Source organism: Eleutherodactylus coqui, chromosome 13 (assembly GCF_035609145.1).
Source record: "Eleutherodactylus coqui strain aEleCoq1 chromosome 13, aEleCoq1.hap1, whole genome shotgun sequence".
NCBI classification, from domain to species: domain Eukaryota; kingdom Metazoa; phylum Chordata; class Amphibia; order Anura; family Eleutherodactylidae; genus Eleutherodactylus; species Eleutherodactylus coqui.
The window spans coordinates 120,125,568-120,148,363 of record NC_089849.1 but is presented as its reverse complement, the minus strand read 5'-3'; the positions used below and the strand labels follow the sequence as shown (position 1 = coordinate 120,148,363).

Sequence of the window (22,796 nt, the reverse complement as noted above, 5' to 3'; positions counted from 1 at the left end):
TCAAAGTCATTCATGTGTCCTATTGCCTTACAAAAGGGGTTTTCCAGAATATATATTACTTTATACTGAGGTCTGTGGTTGACTGCAGCTGGAGGTAAACAAAGAGTTGGCGGAGAGCACAGAGTTGCATTGCTGAAGCAGCAGGGCTCCTGGATGGGTGAGTATATGTTATTGTTTTTAACCCCTTAGTGACCACCCTATAGTGTTTTTACATCCTGCAGCTGCAGGACGTGTATGGAGGGAGGTAGCGCCGCTATCTCCCTCCATACAGCGCGGGCGTCAGCTGTTCATTACAGCTGACACCCGCGGGCAATAGCCGCGCTCGGCCGTTCGCGGCTATTAACCCTTTAAATGCCGCTGTCAATTCTGACAGCGGCATTTAAATCCCCCGAACGCTGTTTGGGGGTCCTGCACGGGCCCCCCGCGGTGAGATCGGGGGGTCCGTGCAGGTGTCATGGCAGCCGGGGGCCTAATGAATGGCCCCAGGGCTGCCTTAGCAGACTGCCTATCAAGCTATCCACACAGGGTGGCTTGATAGACTGCCTGTAAAAAAGCAGTATGACGTAATGCTATAGCATTACGTCATACTGCAGGAGCGATCAAAGCATCGCATGTTAAAGTCCCCCAGGGGGACTTCAAAGTAAAGTTAAAAAAAAGATCAATAAAGTTTTTTAAATTGTAAAAAAAAAAAAAAAGTTATAAAAGTTTAAATCCCCCCCCCCCCCCATTTTGCCATATCAATTACTAAAAAAATCTAAATCATAAAATAAAAATATGTATTTGGTATCGCCGCGTCCGTAAAAGTCCGATCTATCAAAGTAGTGCATTATTTTTCCTGTACGGTGAACGTCGTCCGAAAAAAAAAATAAAGAATGCCAGAAATACACTTTTTTAGTTACCCTGTCTTCCAGAAAAAATGCAATAAAAAGCGATCAAAAACCTGTATGTATTCCAAATTGATACTAGCGGAAACTACAGGACATCCCGCAAAAATTGAGCCCTTGCACAACTACGTCGACAGAAAAATAAAAAAGTTATTGCGCACACAAAATGACCGCAGAAAATAATTGAAAGAAATTAAATATCTTAAAAAAAAAATACAAGTACTACAGCAAAAAAAAAACTATATAAGTTTGGTATCGTAGTAATCATACTGATCCATAGAATAAAAATATCAGGTCGTTTTTGTTGCAGTTTGTGCGCCGTAGAAACAGGAAGCACCGAAAGATGGTGGAATGTCGTTTTTTTTTCCATTTCTCTCCGCTAAGAATTTTTAAAAAGTTTTTCAGTACATTATATGGTACAATAAATAGTGCCATTGAAAAATACAACTCGTCCCGCAAAAAACAAGCCCTCATACAGCGACGTCGATGGATAAATAAAGGAGCTACGATTTTTTAAAAGGGAGTTGGAGAAAACAAAAATGGAAAAAAGCAAAAAAGCCTGGTCACTAAGGGGTTAAGGATGGCCAGCAGGATTTTATTATATAAATTTTTATATTTATATATATATATATACAACCACCTGTCCGTCTGTGAGTGAGTTACATGCTCCACCCCTGGTCACATGGTGGTGACGTCATCACAAGTCCTTCATCTTGAGTGAGTTACATGCTCCGCCCCTGATCACATGATGGTGATGTCATCACAGGTCCTGTAAGCACATGGCTGCTGTCCAACTGGGTGGCGTTAGTACTACATAGCAACTGAGGCCGCAAGGGGTTTGTAGGGGATCTAGTCCGCCTGTAATCTGCATAGGGGTGAAGGACCTGTGATGACATCACCATCATGTGATCAGGGGTGGAGCATGATGGTAACATGTTCACAGGTCCTTCATCCTGAGTGCTGTGCTGCTTGTGATCCCTGTTGTACGGGATGAAGAATATATGTGTGACATGCATGTAGCAGAGCAGTGTGCCACCAAAAAACACAGGTACTATGATTTCCCAATAACTACTAGTAATGTTAATCTGAACAGAGTAATTTCATTACAACTTCCCGGCATGATATGTTGCTTTAGCCATCGTAGATGTACGAAGTCCAAATAAAATTAAAAAAACGTCTACAAATGGGATGGCTGCGCTTCCTGTAATACATAAATACCAGCTGCTGTTTTTCTTCGGGTACAGACAGGGGGTTTAGTTCTGTCCAACATTGGTGCTCCTGGCAGCATCAAACGCTGTTTATCTAAGTATCATCATGTTTACACACAGTACCTTCTCCCCCTACTGAGGCAGAAGACAAGAACACAGAGGGACTGCCAAGAGTAATGTCTAACCACACGGGAGGAGCCGCTCGTCGCATGGATCCACACATTTACTGCACTAGGAAAATCACACATGGAAGGGCATAGCGTGGACTGAGCGCACTGCAGACCTCAACACGGACCCCCTAAGGTTCGGAAACAGGCGATTTTCTATGCAAGTGTGATGCGTTTTGTGAGAATAAATGCATCTCGGTACATGTGAATATTGTATAGTTCAATAGGTAAAATTACAAATCTCACTGCATTCACATGGAAATCGCATGCCATGTAAATTTGTTTTTTGGTCCATAGAAAATAATGGACCCCAAAAATAGGGAATGCAGCGATTCTTCTACCCCAAAGCATCGCTGCGAGAGGAAAATCGTTCATGCGGATAAACACACTGAAGTCAACGCGTTAATTCATGTGCGAGCTCCGTCCATATCGCTGTCAGGTGGAACTGGTGCATACAAATCACAAATGCACCCCAATAAGTGACACCTACGCAGGACAGATGCATATTGCAACAGAAGACCAAACTCTGTCCTGGTCATGTGATGCACACTCAGGTATGAGAGACAACTGCCACCACAATACTGGAGGGAGCCGGGCAGCTGTGACCAGCTCAGGACTTCACCCTGCGGAAGCAAACAAAGAAGGTTCCCATTCTATGACAGCAAGCAGAGAATTATATAAATTGTAAATATATTTTACAAAACTCTGATTTCGCTTGTATCTAAAGATGAGGATGCGGTTCTGTGTGGTCCAGAATCACGCCGGACATACCCCAGTACCTACAGACAATAGAATAGAGCTCTTACAGAAAAACAGCTGAATGGAATCCTTTTTACCAAAAATGACCAAAGATGGCATCTCAGGAAACCTCTAACATAGAATCCTAGAATGGTAGAGTTGGAAGGGTCCTCCAAGGTCATCGGGTCCAACCCCCCGCTCAGTGCAGGATCACTAAATCATCCCAGACGATGATGATTCAAGAACTTACATGTAACAGAACTTAAAGGGGTTGGGCGAGTTATGAAAGGGCATCCCAAGGCATTCCCCGCGGCATAAAATAACAACCAGTTGATGCTGCTAGTCCCCCGCCGCCGGCTCCCGGTCTCCCTGCTGACATCATCTTTAGAGGTTGCAGTCCGTCTGAGCCGTTATCAAGCAAGATGCTGCAGCCAATCACACGAAGCGTGCTCATTGGCTGCAGCAGCAGCATCACAGACTGATGTTTATCTAATCTCTCTCTTATGCCCAACATACAGTATTTTGCAGAGGCATTCCAGTACATAAATGACTTAGCTACAAGCACAACCCCTGTAGTGTCTGCCGTGGAATGCTTCTATCTCCCCTTCCACTACTATGTGTTTAGTTTTATGTTAGATATGAAGCAGCACTCGTATAGACGGGCCGCACTTATAGAACCCAAATATAGATTCTATAGTAGTAACTTCATATCTCCAGGCTTCTTTCCCGACCATGAAGGCGCCTATAGATTCTTCAAAGCTTTCCCCTTCAGAAAAATAGTACGAGATTTCTCAGGGAGGAGGTCCTCAGAACTGGGTCACTTTAAAGAATACCCCAATGATGGCGTAATATACCTCTAATATCAGAATATTGAGCAATGAACGCTGTAGAAGAATAAGGCCAGGCTCACATGAGTGTATTTGAATTGCGTATTACGTGCGTAACGTACACACATACAATCCGCGGTAAATCGCGGCAATTCGAATACATTGATTTCTGCTGTTCAACTCACACTTGCATATATTCATTGTGTAGAATACACGCATAAAAAAGAACGCAGAATGCTCCATCGTACTGCGTAATACGCGTCATAGAGCCCTATTGTTCTCTATGGGTGCGTACGAGAATTACATTGTGTATGTGCGGCTACAGAACAATAGAAGGAAAGTTTAAAAAAGAAGAAAGCAGTAAGCCGGTGTGTAATAGCGTGCGGGAGATACACTCATGCGCAGGCAGAAGACGCGACAGCACGCGGCAATACGGCCCAGTAAAACACTTTGTCTTATACGCAGCGTTTAACGCACGTTGGTGTGAGCCCGGCCTTAGTGATTATATCTGTGTTATTACAAAGAGAAGCTTTACTTTTGAGCGGACTCATATCCGCAGGCTAAGACTCATATCCGCAGGCGAGGATCTTGCTCTACTGGCTGAATTTTCCACTAAAGTGCTTAGATAACATTTATCTAAAAATCTGTTTTTCAATACCATAACTTGTCGGTTATTACTCGCCGCTGACTAACGACTTCTGTGGACCCTTTTAAATTGACTAAAACAGTGGTCCCCAACCTTTTTGGCACCAGGGACCAGCTTCAAGCAAGACCATTTTTACAAGGCCCGGCAGGGTTGGGCGGGACGTGGGCGGGGCTTTGGTTATATGGGGCGGGGTTATGAAGGGAGTTGGAGTTTAGTGCATTCTTATTTAATTATGACATTTAGAATGTCCTGGCAGTACACACATAGGGCAGTATATAATCTATCCCCCCCCCCCCAGCACACACATAGGGCAGCATATAATTTATCTCCCCTCCCCCAGTAATAGACAGCCCCCACCCCTCACTAATAGGCAGCCCCCACCTCTCAGTACTTAGCAGCCCCTCCCCCTGTAATAAGCAGCCGCCCCCCAGTAATAAGCAGCCCCCCCCCAGTAATAAGCAGGTCCCATCCGTAATAAGCAGGCACCCCCCCCCAGTAATAGGCAGCCCCCCACCCCAGTAATAGGCAGCCCCCCCCAGTAATAGGCAGCCCCCCCTCCCAGTAATAGCCCCCCCAGTAATAGGCAGACCCCCAACCCAGTAATGGGCAGACCCCCCAGTAATAGGCAGCCCCCCAGTAATAAGCAGCCCCTTCCCCTGTAATAAGTAGCCCCCCCCAGTAATAAGCAGCCCCCCAGTAAGCAACCCCCCCCAGTAATAAGCAGGTCCCCCCCAGTAATAGGCAGCCCCCCCCGTAATAAGCAGCCCCTTCCCCTGTAATAAGTAGCCCCCCCAGTAATAGGCAGCCCCTCCAGTAATAAGCAACCCCTTCCCCTGTAATAAGTAGCCCCCACCAACCCCAGTAATAAGCAGCCCCCCTCCCCAGTAATAAGCAGGTCCCCCCTCAGTAATAAGCAGCCCCTTCCCCTGTAATAAGTAGCCCCCCCCCGTAATATGCAGCCCCCCTGTAACAGGCAGCCCCCCCCCCGTAATACGCAGCCCCCCCCCCGTAATAGGCAGCCCCTTCCCCTGTAATAAGTAGCCCCCCCCCCAGTAATAGGCAGCCCCTTCCCCTGTAATAAGTAGCCCCCCCCAGTAATAGGCAGCCCCTTCCCCTGTAATAAGTAGCCCCCACCCCCCAGTAATAGGCAGCCCCTTCCCCTGTAATAGGTAGCCCCCACCCCCCCAGTAATAACCAGCCCCCCCCAGTAATAGGCAGCCCCTTCCCCTGTAATAGGTAGCCCCCACCCCCCCAGTAATAACCAGCCCCCCCCAGTAATAGGCAGCCCCTTCCCCTGTAATAAGTACCCCCCCGTAATAGGCAGCCCCCCCCAGTAGTAAGCAGCCCTCCAACCCATATACTTACCTCCTCCCTGCTGTCAGCGTCGCTCTATGTCTGCTTGCCCTGATGTCAGTGTGCAGCCCGGAACGCTTCCTCCCCGAGTCCTCTCCTGCGGAACTAATGAGCAGGGGACTCGGGGAGGAGGTTCCTGGCTGCACAGACGTCAGTGTGTGCGCCCCCGCTGGTAATCGCTTCGGTGGTCAGCGGCGGGCCACATAGCACAAGGCAGCGGGCCTGATTTGGTCTGCGGGCCTTGTGTTTAGAGCAAAAGTTCCCGGCGGTGCCGCAGCCCGGCGCTAGACACCTAACGGCCCGGCCCCGGTCCGCGGCCCGGTGGTTGGGGATCCCTGGACTAAAAGATATATTTCGTTTCCAGGATTTTAAATGGCCACTAAAACAATCAAGGTAACTATTAGCGTCAGCCTTTTGCTAGAATGTTTCAGTACTAATTTTCCCATTCTCTCTAAAAGCCCGGACATCTGAAAACACGAGGTGCCACATAATCCCTCTGTTACTAATACTACCAGTAATTACAGACCCCAATTATTCTGATTTATCGTACTAATGCATTCAGTCAATTCTGATGCAATAGCGTCCCAAACTAAGAAAAATGTAACTGATGAGGCATCTGTAAAAGACGACACGGGGTCGCTAATGTAAGTGTAAAGGCACAACGGTCAAAACTGGCATAGCTTGGGGCAAATTCACACCCATAGCGGTACCCCTTGTTTGTGGCAAAATAAAGATTAGTTATATTTAAAACAATTACAAATTCTATATTGAACAATAAGATCTCTGTGGTGTAGCACTGAGGGGTCAGAATCTAAATATCCCCATATAGCAGCTACATCCTTATCATGAGGGATATTGGTGAGAGGGATGTTATATCGGTGATCACAGCTCCCCTGTAATTACATCATCAGTTCCCCTTCTACCAAGACTGAGGAATGAAAGTAGAAAAAGATGTACTGAGGAAGGATCGAGGCAGGAAAACAAAACTCTCATGATAGGAAGTCATTGGATACTTTTTTTCCCACATCCATTAATTTGGTATTGAACCGTTCCCTAAGCACTATTTTTTTCTTTATTATATTACTATAATATTGAAACCTATTGGGCTGCATCCCCCCCCCCCAACCCTGCGTTCAGTACACAACTTTTCCTTATCCAACTCTAGTTCTTAAAGGGGTTGTCCCGCGGCCAAAACGAAAACATTTTCACACCCCAGTCCCCCATGTTAAGCAAGCATTACAAACTACCCCTGTAAATCGTTTTTTTTTAGAGCGTTTCTACTCACCATGAAGCTGTTTCATGAAGTTATAAAAATCTTCTTCCAAGATGGCCGCCGTCATTTCCCAAGGTGCACCGCTGGTCTTCTCCCATGCTGCACTGCGGGTCTTCTCCCATGGTGCACCGTGGATGTTCTTCTCCAGTCTGAGCTCCACTGCCGATTACAGCCACCTCATTGGCTGATCGGCACCACGTGATGGGGCGGAGCTACGCGATGACGCTGAGAAGGGAGAGGAGCCAGGACGCAGCTCGTGAGCCCGGAGTCTCCAGTAGAGGATTCCTTTCTGCGCAAGCGCGACTGTTGCGGCGACCAGAGAAGAAGGCTTCAGTCGTCGCCATGGAGATGGGGACGCCAGCACCGGAGGGGGTAAGTGTATAACTTCTGCATGGCCAATATTTAATGCACGATGTATATTACAAAGTGCATTAATATGGCCATACAGAAGTGCATAACTGCACTTGCTTCTGTGGGCCAACCCCTTTAACTCTGATACCAGCCCTGTTCCATCACTAGCACTACATCCTGGCTGATCCCCACCCTGTTCCACCACCAGCGCTGCATCCCGGCTGATCCCAGCCTGTTCCGCCACCAGCGCTACATCTCAGCTGATCCCCGCCCTGTTCCACCACCAGCGCTACATCCCGGCTGATCCCAGCCCTGTTCTGCCACCAGCGCTACAACCCGGCTGATCCCAGCCCTGTTCCGCCACCAGCACTACATCCCAGCTGATCCCCGCCCTGTTCCACCACCAGCACTACATCCCAGCTGATCCCTGCGCTCTTCCATCACCAGCACTACATCCCAGTCCTGTTCCACCACCAGCGCTACATCCCGGCTGATCCCAGCGCTGTTCCACCACCAGCACCACATCCCAGCTGATCCCAGCGCTCCTCCATCACCAGCGCTACATCCCGGCTGATCCCAGCCCTGTTCCGTCACTAGCGCTACATCCCGGCTGATCCCAGCCCTGTTCCATTACTAGCGCTACATCCCGGCTGATCCCAGCCTTGTTCCATCACCAGCGCTATATCCCAGCTGATCCCAGCCCTGTTCTGTCACCCGAGCTACATCTCAGCTGATCCCAGCCCTGTTCCGTCACTAGCGCTACATCCCGGCTGATCCCAGCGTTCTTCCATCACCAGTGCTACATCTCAGCTGATCCCAGCCCTGTTCCATCACTAGCACTACATCCCGCCTGATCCCAGCCCTGTTCCATCATCAGCGCTACATCCTGGCTGACCCCAGCCCTGTTCTGTCACCAGCGCTACATCTCAGCTGATCCCAGCCCTGTTCCGTCACTAGCGCTACATCCCGGCTGATCCCAGCGCTCTTCTATCACCAGTGCTACATCTCAACTGATCCCAGCCCTGTTCCATCACTAGCACTACATCCCGGCTGATCCCAGCCCTGTTCCATCACCAGCGCTATATCCCAGCTGATCCCAGCCCTGTTCTGTCACCCGAGCTACATCTCAGCTGATCCCAGCCCTGTTCCATCACTAGCACTACATCCCGCCTGATCCCAGCCCTGTTCCATCATCAGCGCTACATCCTGGCTGATCCCAGCCCTGTTCCGTCACTAGCGCTACATCCCGGCTGATCCCAGCCCTGTTCCATTACTAGCGCTACATCCCGGCTGATCCCAGCCTTGTTCCATCACCAGCGCTATATCCCAGCTGATCCCAGCCCTGTTCTGTCACCCGAGCTACATCTCAGCTGATCCCAGCCCTGTTCCGTCACTAGCGCTACATCCCGGCTGATCCCAGCGTTCTTCCATCACCAGTGCTACATCTCAGCTGATCCCAGCCCTGTTCCATCACTAGCACTACATCCCGCCTGATCCCAGCCCTGTTCCATCATCAGCGCTACATCCTGGCTGACCCCAGCCCTGTTCTGTCACCAGCGCTACATCTCAGCTGATCCCAGCCCTGTTCCGTCACTAGCGCTACATCCCGGCTGATCCCAGCGCTCTTCTATCACCAGTGCTACATCTCAACTGATCCCAGCCCTGTTCCATCACTAGCACTACATCCCGGCTGATCCCAGCCCTGTTCCATCACCAGCGCTATATCCCAGCTGATCCCAGCCCTGTTCTGTCACCCGAGCTACATCTCAGCTGATCCCAGCCCTGTTCCATCACTAGCACTACATCCCGCCTGATCCCAGCCCTGTTCCATCATCAGCGCTACATCCTGGCTGATCCCAGCCCTGTTCCGTCACTAGCGCTACATCCCGGCTGATCCCAGCGCTCTTCTATCACCAGTGCTACATCTCAACTGATCCCAGCCCTGTTCCGTCACTAGCACTACATCCCGGCTGATCCCAGCCCTATTCCATCATCAGCGCTACATCCTGGCTGATCCCAGCCCTGTTCTGTCACCAGCGCTACATCTCAGCTGATCCCAGCCCTGTTCCGTCACTAGCGCTACATCCCGGCTGATCCCAGCGCTCTATCACCAGTGCTACATCTCAACTGATCCCAGCCCTGTTCCATCACTAGCACAACATCCCCGCTGATCCCAGCCCTATTCCATCACTAGCACTACATCCCGGCTGATCCCAGCCCTGTTCCACCACCAGCGCTACATTCTGGCTTATCCCAGCCCTGTTCCATCACCAGCGCTACATCTCAGCTGATCCCAGCCCTGGTCCGTCACTAGCGCTACATCATAGCTGATCCCAGCCCTGTTCCGTCACTAGCGCTACATCTCGGCATGTCCGCTACCCATTGTGCTTGCCCCTGCCTGTTCAGTAATCCTCTCTGCCTAGTACACTGCACATTCAAAGACTTAAATACCCATACGCCCGTCTTAATGCACCCTTACATTCATCACACTGAAGATGCTTATAAACAAATATCTGTGTGTATATCCACCGATCGGCCATAATATAAAAACCTAAAATTGTATAGATATCCTTCATTGTGCTGGCCATTATCAGGAGATACGTATACACACATAAATATAATAAATGGCATAATAAGGAGCCTGAAGATGATTACATCTCACTTGTGTACATAAGGGAGCGATAAGATTGCAATCAGATTTCAGGACTCCTGCCAGCCTCGTGTCTTTATTTCCTGTTCAACGAACTTGTGACAAGTCCAGCAAGTGTGTCAATAAAATATGTATATGGTGTTCTAAGTGGTGTTCTGGAACCGGCACACTCCTTCTATACAGACATTAGTCCGCTTACAATCAATACAAACTCATCTTATTACTAGTTGAAAGAATTCCAGGCCTCAATACATAACCCCGCTACAAAGCCGAATCATAGTCTATTCTTACTGCCAATCATAAGAAGCAGTTCAATACGACATTATTAGTCGCATGCAGGCGCTACGGCACATTGTATCAAGCGCTACAGCACATTGAATCGGGAGCTACAGTACATTGTATCAGGAGCTACAACACATTGTATCAGGCGCTACAATACATTGTATCAAGAGCTACAACACATTGTATCAGGCGCTACGGCACATTGTATCAGGAGCTACAACACATTGTATCAGGCGCTACGGCACATTGTATCAGGAACTACAGTACATTGTATCAGGAGCTACGGCACAATGTATCAGGAACTACAGCACATTGTATCAGGAACTACAGTACATTGTATCAGGCGCTACGGCACATTGTATCAGGAACTACAGTACATTGTATCAGGAGCTACGGCACATTGTATCAGGAACTACAGCACATTGTATCAGGAAATACAGTACATTGTATCAGGAACTACAGTACATTGTATCAGGAACTACAGTACATTGTATCAGGAACTACAGTACATTGTATCGGGAACTACAGCACATTGTATCGGGAGCTACAGCACATTGTATCGGGAACTACAGCACATTGTATCAGGAACTACAGTACATTGTATCAGGAACTACAGCACATTGTATCAGGAGCTACAGCACATTGTATCAGGAACTACAGCACATTGTATCAGGAACTACAGCACATTGTATCAGGAGCTACAGCACATTGTATCAGGAGCTACAGCACATTGTATCAGGAACTACAGTACATTGTATCAGGAACTACAGTATATTGTATCAGGAACTACAGCACATTGTATCAGGAACTACAGTACATTGTATCGGCAGCTACAGCACACTGTATCAGGAACTACAGCACATTGTATCAGGAGCTACAGCACATTGTATCAGGAACTACAGTACATTGTATCAGGAACTACAGTACATTGTATCAGGAACTACAGTATATTGTATCAGGAACTACAGCACATTGTATCAGGAACTACAGTACATTGTATCGGCAGCTACAGCACATTGTATCAGGAACTACAGCACATTGTATCAGGAGCTACAGCACATTGTATCAGGAACTACAGTACATTGTATCAGGAACTACAGTACATTGTATCAGGAACTACAGTATATTGTATCAGGAACTACAGCACATTGTATCAGGAACTACAGTACATTGTATCGGCAGCTACAGCACACTGTATCAGGAACTACAGCACATTGTATCAGGAACTACAGCACATTGTATCAGGCGCTACGGCACATTGTATCAGGAACTACAGTACATTGTATCAGGAGCTACGGCACATTGTATCAGGAGCTACAGTACATTGTATCAGGAGCTACAGTACATTGTATCAGGAACTACAGCACATTGTATCAGGAACTACAGTACATTGTATCGGGAGCTACAGCACATTGTATCAGGAGCTACAACACATTGTATCAGGCGCTACGGCACATTGTATCAGGAAGGAGCTACAGCACATTGTATCAGGAGCTACGGCACATTGTATCAGGAGCTACGGCACATTGTGTGGGGAGCTACGGCACATTGCATCAGGAGCTGCAGCACATTGTATCGGGAGCTACGGCACATTGTGTGGGGAGCTACGGCACATTGCATCAGGAGCTGCAGCACATTGTATCGGGAGCTACGGCACATTGTATCAGGAACTACAGTACATTGTATCAGGAACTACAGTACATTGTATCAGGAACTACAGTACATTGTATCAGGAACTACAGTACATTGTATCAGGAACTACAGCACATTGTATCGGGAGCTACAGCACATTGTATCAGGAGCTACAGCACATTGTATCAGGAGCTACAGCATATTGTATCAGGGGCTACGGCACATTGTATCAGGAAGGAGCTACAGCACATTGTATCAGGAGCTACGGCACATTGTATCAGGAGCTACGGCACATTGTGTGGGGAGCTACAGCACATTGTATCAGGCGCTACAGCACATTGTATCAGGAACTACAGTACATTGTATCAGGAGCTACGGCACATTGTATCAGGAGCTGCGGCACATTGTATCAGGAGCTACGGCACATTGTATCAGGAGCTGCAGCACATTGTATCAGGAGCTACGGCACATTGTGTGGGGAGCTACGGCACATTGCATCAGGAGCTACGGCACATTGTATCAGGAGCTACAGTACATTGTATCAGGAGCTACAGCACATTGTATCAGGAACTACAGTACATTGCATCAGGAGCTACGGCACATTGTATCAGGAGCTACAGTACATTGTATCAGGAGCTACAGTACATTGTATCAGGAGCTACAGTACATTGTATCAGGAGCTACAGCACATTGTATCAGGAGCTACAGCACATTGTATCAGGAGCTACAGCACATTGTATCAGGCGCTACAGCACATTGTATCAGGCGCTACGGCACATTGTATCAGGAGCTACAGCACATTGTATCAGACGCTACAGTACATTGTATCAAGAGCTACAACACATTGTATCAGGCGCTACGGCACATTGTATCAGGAACTACAGTACATTGTATCAGGAGCTACAGTACATTGTATCAGGAGCTACAGTACATTGTATCAGGAGCTACGGCACATTGTATCAGGAACTACAGTACATTGTATCAGGAGCTACAACACATTGTATCAGGAGCTACAGCACATTGTATCAGGAGCTACAGCACATTGTATCAGGAGCTACAGCACATTGTATCAGGAGCTACAGCACATTGTATCAGGAGCTACAGCACATTGTATCAGGAGCTACAGCACATTGTATCAGGAGCTACAGCACATTGTATCAGGAGCTACAGCACATTGTATCAGGAGCTACAGCACATTGTATCAGGAGCTACAGCACATTGTATCAGGAGCTACAGCACATTGTATCAGGAGCTACAGCACATTGTATCAGGAGCTACAGCACATTGTATCAGGAGCTACAGCACATTGTATCAGGAGCTACAGCACATTGTATCAGGAGCTACAGCACATTGTATCAGGAGCTACAGCACATTGTATCGGGAGATTCGGCACATTGTATCGGGAGATTCGGCACATTGTATCAGGAGCTACAGCACATTGTATCAGGAGCTACGGCACATTGTATCAGCACATCGTATCAGGAGCTACGGCACATCGTATCAGGCGCTACGGCACATCGTATCAGGAGCTACGGCACATCGTATCAGGAGCTACGGCACATTGTATCAGCACATTGTATCAGCACATTGTATCGGGAGATTCGGCACATTGTATCAGTAATATCACTGTATTAGTAACTAATAATTACTAATAGTCCTATTTTAAGTCACCAGGGTCCATCACATTACAGCTCTGCCACAGCCCTATGGCTTCAGTTCTAAGCAGTAACTGTGAGACCGGTGTGAACACAGCAAAAGAGTAAACACGATGTGAACACGATGCGCAATTGCCGCAGAATTTCCATGCAGACCGTCCGCACAGAAACTCCACGGCATTTACAGCAGCAGCAAAACGAATGAGATTTTGAAAATCTAATCCAGAAGCTGCAGAAATAACCTGCACAAAACCCGAGCGTAAACTGACCCCCGGTGAAGAATTCAATTCTGCGGCTTATCAATTTTATCGCCGTCTCCGCTGCGGAATCCGTGATAAAACGCGCACCGAATACTGCAGGTTTGGGGGCGGGCTGTCCGCGGCTGATCTACAATGGAATGCCTGCTGCCGACATTAGCTGGAAATCAGTCCTGTGTAGACCCAACCTACTGGCGAGAAAATTGCGTGATTTTCTCGCGATGCAGGAGTAAGTAAAAACGCATGATTATAACACCAATGATTTTCAATGGTTTTATTCTCATTTGCGATGTTTTTACTCCTGCGATTCTGCGTGGAAAAAAAAATCGCAGCATGTCCTATCTTTTTGCGATATCGCCCATTCTTTCCAATGCAGCGCTGGCCCCAATGAAAACAATGGGAGAACCTCGCGATCTCCTGCCGCGGCTGTGACAGCCACGCCGGGGGATTCCTTCATCCCCGCAGTGATGTGGGGCTGTGTGCATGTGAAAACGCCTATCATCCAGGGGTTTTCAGAAGGATGGTGAGGGCAAAATCGGGCCGTGATTTATGGATCGATATCGCCCTCGCCAGTGTGAAGGAGCCCTTAGGGTAGTTTAACAAGGGCGATAAAATCATGCGATTTTCACACGATGCGAGAGCGACTACAGATGCAGAATTATGAAACCAATGGTTTCCTTCACATTTGCAATGTTTTCACTCATGCGATGTTGCGCTATTAAAAAATTGCAGCATGTCCTATCCTTCTGTGCGTTGCGATTTTTTTTATCGCCCACGTTTCCCTATAGAGCCGCCTTTTAATTTTCTTACTCACAAATGACAAAAACAATCCATGACTACAAGAACCTGAAGGATTTATTTAACAGGTTATTCAGTGTGAAACACGAACAATATAAATAAATGAAAAATGGCAGAAATAGCTTTTTTCTATATTCACACTGCAAAAAACTTCGAAAAACTCCATACAGCCATCACACTTGAGCCTACAATTGCAGCGCTGCAAGACAGCAGTGCTAATGACTGAGCCACCATGCTTGTTCTCACTTCTTTCATCTCTTGAGGAGATCAAGAAATACAAAGTGCATGCAGGTGTTGTCGTTGGTCACATTTGAACCTAGGAACCCAGCATAGCGAGGCAACAGTGGTATTGTCTAAGCCACCAGGCTTTTTCTTTCTTCTTCTCCTTCTTCCTCTTTCTCCTTCTTTCAGTTCCTCCAGAAGAGAAGGAGAAGAAGAAAGAGAAGGAGGTGAAGTAGAAGAAATAGAAGAAGGAGAATCATAAGATCTATTCCTCTTCCTCCAGAGAAGGAAGAAGCAAGAGGAGGAATTGGACTAAGCAGCACATGTGAAAAACACTTGGGAATACTAATAGATCGCAGACTGAACATGAGTCAACAATGTGATGCAGCAGCTAAAAAGGCAAACACAATTCTGGGATGTATTAAGAGAAGCATAGAGGTCATTATCCCCCTCTACTCTTCCTTAGTCAGACCTCATCTGGAATACTGTGTCCAGTTCTGGGCACCCCACTTTAAAAAAAGACATAGACAAACTGGAGCAAGTTCAGAGAAGAGTTACCAAGATGGTGAGCGGTCTGCAAATCATATCCTACGAGGAGCGGTTAAAGAAGGGGTCCCCAACTCCAGTCCTCAGAGACCACCAACAGGTCATATTTTCAGGATATCCTATAGTAAGAACACCTGTGGCAATGTCTGCGGCACTGACAATAATTATACCACCTGTGTAATACTGAGGAAATCCTGAAAACATGATCTGTTGGCGGTCCCTGAGGACTGGAGTTGGGGAACACTGGGTTAAAGGATCTGGTAAGGTTTTGATTGCAGAAGAGAAAGCTGAGAGGAGACTTAATAGCTGTCTACAAATATCTGAAGGGCTGTCACAGTGCAGAGGGATCAGCCCTATTCTCATTTGCACAAGGAAAGACTAGAAGCAATGGGATGAAACTGAAAGGCAGGAGACACAGATTAGATATTAGACAGTGAGGGGGATCAATGAGTGGAACAGGTTGCCACGGGAGGTGGCGAGTTCTCCTTCAAACAGAGGCTGGACAGACATCTCTCTGGGATGATTTAGTGATCCTGCATTAAGCAGGGGGTTGGACCGGATGACCATGGAGGTCCCTTCCAACTCTACCATTCTATGATTCTATGAGGAAGAAGGAAGACTTTGAATGACTAAGTGGCTAGCACTGCTGCCTTATAACACTGGGGTTCTGTGGTCACGTCTGACTATGGACAACATCTGCATGGTAGTTATAAGTTCCCGTGTTTATTCTTCTTCCATGAAGGAACAGCACAACAGAAAACGCTAGTGTAAGAAGGCCCTAATTAATATATACCCCCCAAGCAGCATTAAAAAGATATACAATGTCTTAAACATATCACAAGATCTCATACAGCAAGGTCCCTGAAAAAATGGGGAAAAAGGCATATCTGCCGAAGTGCACAGAGGCAAGAACGATACCGTTTAGTTGGTCATTAAGGCCCAAACAGGTCATGGCTCATTAAGATACATTAGGACGCTTCTGGTCAGCACAGAACATTTTAGCAGGTTGCCTGCAGATTTGGATGCAGCATTGACAACGGCTTAAAACCTGCCTGCATGATAATCCGCAGCACTTAATGGGGAATTCCGTAGCTGCGGATTTGGGTGCGTCCTGCGGCGTAGTTCTGTCCCGTGTGAAAGGTACCTTACAAGACTCTGGTCATTTGTTTGGGGTGCAGAGGTTAGTGTCCCCAATCTCATCATAGGGAGAATGTTGAGGAGCTTTGGGGCCGGATTCACACAGGCAACAGAATAGCAGGATTTCCTGGCAATACGAATCGCATGTATGTGAAGCCCCTGCTTTCCCACGGGTTCCTTCACATTAGTGATGCTTTGTAGGGGGCTACATTGCAAGAAAAAAAAACTATGGGTTGCTAAATATTGCGCTGTTTTGGAGCCCACGTTTCCCTATGGAGCCTCTTTTCTGTTGCATTGCATGAAAAGGCGATTTTCGTGCGGCGCCATGCAACTTCTACAGTAGGAAGTCCTACCCCTAAAACAAGGTGCTGTCCGGCTCCGCCGCACGACTTCTTAGGTCCCCGGCAGACTTGATGGTAGTTTTTTCTCCCCGACCCACTGCAACACCATTCCTGCAGCGCTGCGAGTGATCCAGCGATGCTCGCTCCTGTGTAACACTGGCATGTTTGCCAACAGCTTGCCCGTATAAATGGGCATTAGACATATGAGTCCATCTTCACCGACACGCAGAAACAGGGCTGCAGCTTCTCAGCACTTTGTAGCCTCCAGTAAATCGACATAAAGCGGGACGGTGCAGCAGCGGCGCCAACCCCGTAACATCCTGCTCATGCCGACTTCATCCGTAAATAAAGCTGCACTGAACGGAACCTTCCAAAAAACGCTGGATCCTTCAAATGTGAATGATCGTTCAGTGTAAAGGCACCCAACGAATGAAGAATAAATCATTCACTTAGTGTCCATCATTCATTTTATACAGGCATGAAAACCAGCGCTGGCTCGTGCGCCAATCATTCCGTTTATATCGATCGTTCAGTCGTTCGCAGTCACTTATAAAGCGGATGTGAACGAGTAAACGACTTGTGCGCTAATGATGTATCCGCCCGTATAAACAGGCTGCACGAGCGACTCCGATATCGTTAGATCGCTCCGTCTGACAGTACCTTAGAGTCTTATTCACACGGGTGTATTTGAACTGCTCTCAGCCAATCAATACATAGCTCGCTGAACCAATGTGACTCGCTGGCCAATCAGAGCCATTGCTTCCTGGAGGCGGGATTTATTGACGCCCCAACCAGAAGTGATGTTTTGTCAGCGGCCGAGGAGTGCAGGAAGCGCGGCGGAGCTACGGAACCCCAGAGACCAGCGGGAGGGACCCGAACCGCGGCTGCTAGGTAAGTATTAGTAAGACATCCCCCAAAAATAAGACCCTGCGCCTCTTTTGAGGCACAAATTAGTATTAGACAGGGTCTTATTTTAAGGGAAACACGGTAACAAAACTTAATTGCGCATTAAAAAATCTACAGCGGCATGCTTGCATGTCTTTTTACACACACAAATACACAAGGCGTGCGCACGAAAAATACTGTAAAACACGCGCACACGCATGTGCGAAAACTCCACGTACATTGCGCAAATATGTCTAAGGCCTCTCTCACACATCAGCTTTTTACTACGATTACCGCTGCGTTTTGAACGTCGCAGTAATCGCGGTACAACGCTCCCGCAATGGGGCCTCGCAGACCGGCGCTCAAACGCGTCGTTATCTGATGCCGCAATTTTCAAACGCCGTCTGCTCTATTTTGGCACGTTTTTGCGCTTTTTTAACGCACTTCATCACAATGATGGGGTGCGTTAACAAGCGCTGTGAACGCTGTGACATGCGTTTGAAAATGTTGGTAAATATCGTGGCAAAACGTGTGCGTGAGAGCGGCCCGAGGTCCGTCTACAACAGGCAATCTCTCGTTTGAACAAGAAATGACGTCATCGTTCGCTCTCGCGTTGCATATTTCTGGAATGAGCTTTTTGGGCTTTTTGTGCGCATGTCGGTGTATTTTACTGTATGTTTGACACCGCAAGAAATGTTCATCGGCGCGCGGCAAACAAAGACGCACGGATTGTACTAATTAGTGTTAATGAGTCCCAGATGTGTCCTTTCGCAGCATATCACGCACCTCCCTTCGTATGGCGCGTATTTGCGCCGCCCCCCCCCCAGGTGCTAATACGGAGACGCGAATGAAGCCATTGGTCCTACTCTCACAAATACGCCCGTGTGACGCCGGGAGGAAGGATCTGCCGCAGCCGGACCGCCTTTCTCTGCGCTGCATGGCGGTATTTTTCCCTGTCTTTATTTTGCTGCTTTTTTCATCAAATCGGCGGCGGCCGGGTGCAGAGAGGTTATTATGAGACGCCTAAAAAAACTGCGCTATTTTTGTAATTTTCCTCACTTTGTATGTTTTTGCGGCGTTTTGTTTCAGAACGCCGCACGCTTTAGATGTGGCGCTCATGTCAGCCGGCTCCGCGCAGACTTCTGTGGAGGAATACAAAAAGAACAAACATCAAAAATTCACGACGGACGGCGCATAAAAACGGAGGAATTTCACACCGATTTTAACCAAAAAAATGGTGCAAAGGCCGCTTCATGTAGGTTCCCTGTCTCCGGGCCAGGAATGGCGCACACGCCCCGCGGCTCTACAGTAAGACCCCCGTCCTATGATGGCAAACTCTTTTAAACGAAAGAAAAAAAATTGCCGCCAAACGAGCAACGCCATTAATTTCCCCGCTGCAGGAAGTAAACGTGCCGCATTATTCTGCAGCCGGCACGAGCGGGTAGGATGATCCCCACAATGTGTGCCGCCATAGAGCTCTCATATAGGGTCGCTGCCACCACCAGCCCGGGATATAGGGGCGCTGCCACCACCAGCCCAGGATATAGGGGCGCTGCCACCACCAGCCCGGGACATTGGGGCGCTGCCACCACCAGCCCGGGACATTGGGGCGCTGCCACCACCAGCCCGGGACATTGGGGCGCTGCCACCACCAGCCCAGGATATAGGGGCGCTGCCACCACCAGCCCAGGACATAGGGGCGCTGCCACCACCAGCCCGGGACATTGGGGCGCTGCCACCACCAGCCCGGGATATAGGGGTGCTGCCACCAACAGCTCTCATATGGAGGCACTGCCACCACTAGCCAGGGACATAGAGGCGCTGCCATCACCAGCTCTCATACAGGGGAGCTGCCATCACCAGCCCGGGACATAGAGGCGCTGCCACCACCAGCCCGGGACATAGAGGCGCTGTCACCACCAGCCCGGGACATAGAGGCGCTGCCACCACCAGCCCAGGATATAGGGGTGCTGCCACCAACAGCTCTCATACAGGGGAGCTGCCATCACCAGCCAGGGATATAGGGGTGCTGCCACCACCAGCCCGGGACATTGGGGCGCTGCCACCACCAGCCCGGGATATAGGGGTGCTGCCACCAACAGCTCTCATACAGGGGAGCTGCCATCACCAGCCAGGGATATAGGGGTGCTGCCACCACCAGCCCGGGACATTGGGGCGCTGCCACCACCAGCCCGGGATATAGGGGTGCTGCCACCAACAGCTCTCATATGGGGGCACTGCCACCACCAGCCCGGGACATTGGGGCGCTGCCACCACCAGCCCGGGATATAGGGGTGCTGCCACCAACAGCTCTCATATGGAGGCACTGCCACCACTAGCCAGGGACATAGAGGCGCTGCCATCACCAGCTCTCATACAGGGGAGCTGCCATCACCAGCCCGGGACATAGAGGCGCTGCCACCACCAGCCCGGGACATAGAGGCGCTGTCACCACCAGCCCGGGACATAGAGGCGCTGCCACCACCAGCCCAGGATATAGGGGTGCTGCCACCAACAGCTCTCATACAGGGGAGCTGCCATCACCAGCCAGGGATATAGGGGTGCTGCCACCACCAGCCCGGGACATTGGGGCGCTGCCACCACCAGCCCGGGATATAGGGGTGCTGCCACCAACAGCTCTCATACAGGGGAGCTGCCATCACCAGCCAGGGATATAGGGGTGCTGCCACCACCAGCCCGGGACATTGGGGCGCTGCCACCACCAGCCCGGGATATAGGGGTGCTGCCACCAACAGCTCTCATATGGGGGCACTGCCACCACCAGCCCGGGACATAGAGGCGCTGCCATCACCAGCTCTCATACAGGGGAGCTGCCATCACCAGCCAGGGATATAGGGGTGCTGCCACCACCAGCTCCAATATGGGGGCGCTGCCACCACCAGCTCTTATATAGGGGCGCTGCCATCACTAGCCTGGGATATGAGGGCGCTGCCACCACCTGTCCGGGCACTGCAGGCACCTCATGCGAAGGGTCACCGGGCACACAATGGCCACACGCCGCACAACTTACCTCACGTTCACCCTGTCCGCCGCGGCGCTTCGGGAGGACGAGGATGCTCCGGCAGGGCGGTTACCTTGGTGACGGCTCCCAGGCCGCCCGGCTTCCTCCCCGGCGATGACAACACTACAGCACGGCAACCCGGGGCAGCGCAGCACTGACACAGCCGGGAGGAGGGACCAGAGCGGCCGCTGGCGACACCTGCTGCTCAGTGGGGAGCAGTGCAGGCGGCCTGGAGAGCCGGCGGTGACTCATCAGCAGCGGCACCAGATGCCGTAAAACCGCTCCGTCGGCTGGAAGCAGCTCAGGCGGCTGCGGCTTCTGGGCGCCGCGTCCCCCAGTCACACCGACAGTGATGCCGCCTGCGGTGCGCAGAGGAATCACACGAATAGGAATTCCATTCTAATGAATGAGTTCACACATTTTTTCCTTACAGTATGGCGCCTGCACACGTAAAACCACGCTTCCCTGCCCAGAGTGGCCATTACCTGCGATTTTCCGCTTGCCGGGGGGAAATCGCAGCATTTTCTATTTTGGTGCGGGCCTCGCACGGACGGCTTCCATTGATGTTAATGAAAGCCGCCTGTCCCACGACCCTTCCGCAGTGAGCAGTACCCACGGGCCGCCTAGCGACGGCGGGTCACACTCTGTACTGTGCGATGGGCGGCACAGAAGCTGCCTGCGCACGAACACAGCGGACAGGTACAGATTATGCCACGCCCTCGCTAGGCGATGACGCGGATCCCACGGCCTTTCCGTCCACACGAAATTGGCCTAGAAATAGAGCGTGCTGCGCTTTTCCCCTGTGAGCCGAAAATCACAACTGATTTCCGGTTGTGGGCAGGAAAAAAATGGCTTTTCCGCAGCATGCTGCGGCAGGTATTCGCCATGCGGAGTCTGGAGGCGGACGCTAACTCTGGATTAAGCAATGCACATCCGTCCGTGTGCGAGCGGCCTATCGCTGAGAGGGAAAAAAACTAAACGCAGCTCGAACTTTTTTTTGGTGTTTCTTTTCAGAGCAACTCATATGCCGCCGTTCGATGTGTGCGCGAATGGGAAATGCAGTCCGAACGCGAGGATCGCAACTTCATGGAAGCGATGAAATTTTGTCACGAAGATCGCTCCGCATCCTGTGAAAATCGTACGTTGGCAAGCGCAATATCGGGCTGAGTCTCTCACGCCTCCTTCACACCGATGGTCGCAATTTAGCCACGTGAAAATCGCAGCAAAATCACGTCTTTGTTCCCGCCATTTTTGAGCATCAGCGATGCGTTTTCTCGAGAATAATCTCGCTGCTGTGCGCAATTTTATTATGTGAAAGTCTATAGTAGTTAAAAACACATTACATGAAAATCTAAAGTTTGTGCGCTGCGATAAAAAGGCGTCTCCATAAGGAAACGAGAGATTTAAAAAAAAAAAACGCAAAACGCAGAAAGATGGGGCAGGCCGTGATTTTTTTTTCACGCCACATCGCATGAGTGAAAACATCACAGATGGGAATGATACCGTTGGAAATCATTGGTTTTCTAAACTGCTTTTTCACTGACTATCACATCAGGCGAAAACAGCGCAATTTTCTCACCAGTGTGAAACCACCGCCACGCTGACACATCTGCCAGGAAACAGCCTGAACTATATTTTTAAAAATCGATCAGCTTCAGCTCTGCTTAGCCCCTTTTAAGTACCATCCAGTTTTCCGTTTTTTCATCCTCACCGATCAGGAGGCATAATGTTTTTATTTTTCCGTTGGCGTCGCGGTACGAGGGTCTGAGTTTTATGTTTTTCATCTTATCATGTAATGCACCATAATATGAATTGGAAAACTTTTAATCCTTTTTTTAGTGGGGTGAAATGGAAAAAAAACCCCACAATTCCGCCATCGGGAAGCTTTGCTTTTGCGAAGTTCATGATGCAGTAAAAATGAC

General features: G+C 49.3%; 1 protein-coding gene across 1 annotated transcript in view; it reads right to left on the bottom strand.

Annotated features, from left to right (window-relative positions):
- LOC136587286 (cholesterol transporter ABCA5-like) overlaps positions 1–20,982 on the bottom strand; it is a 205,783-nt gene extending 184,801 nt beyond the window's left edge. The window contains exon 1 of the mRNA XM_066585834.1: positions 20,884–20,982. The gene's annotated coding sequence lies outside the window, so the exon portion shown is untranslated. The remainder of the gene's footprint in view (positions 1–20,883) is intronic.
- Between the last annotated feature and the right edge of the window lie 1,814 nt (positions 20,983–22,796).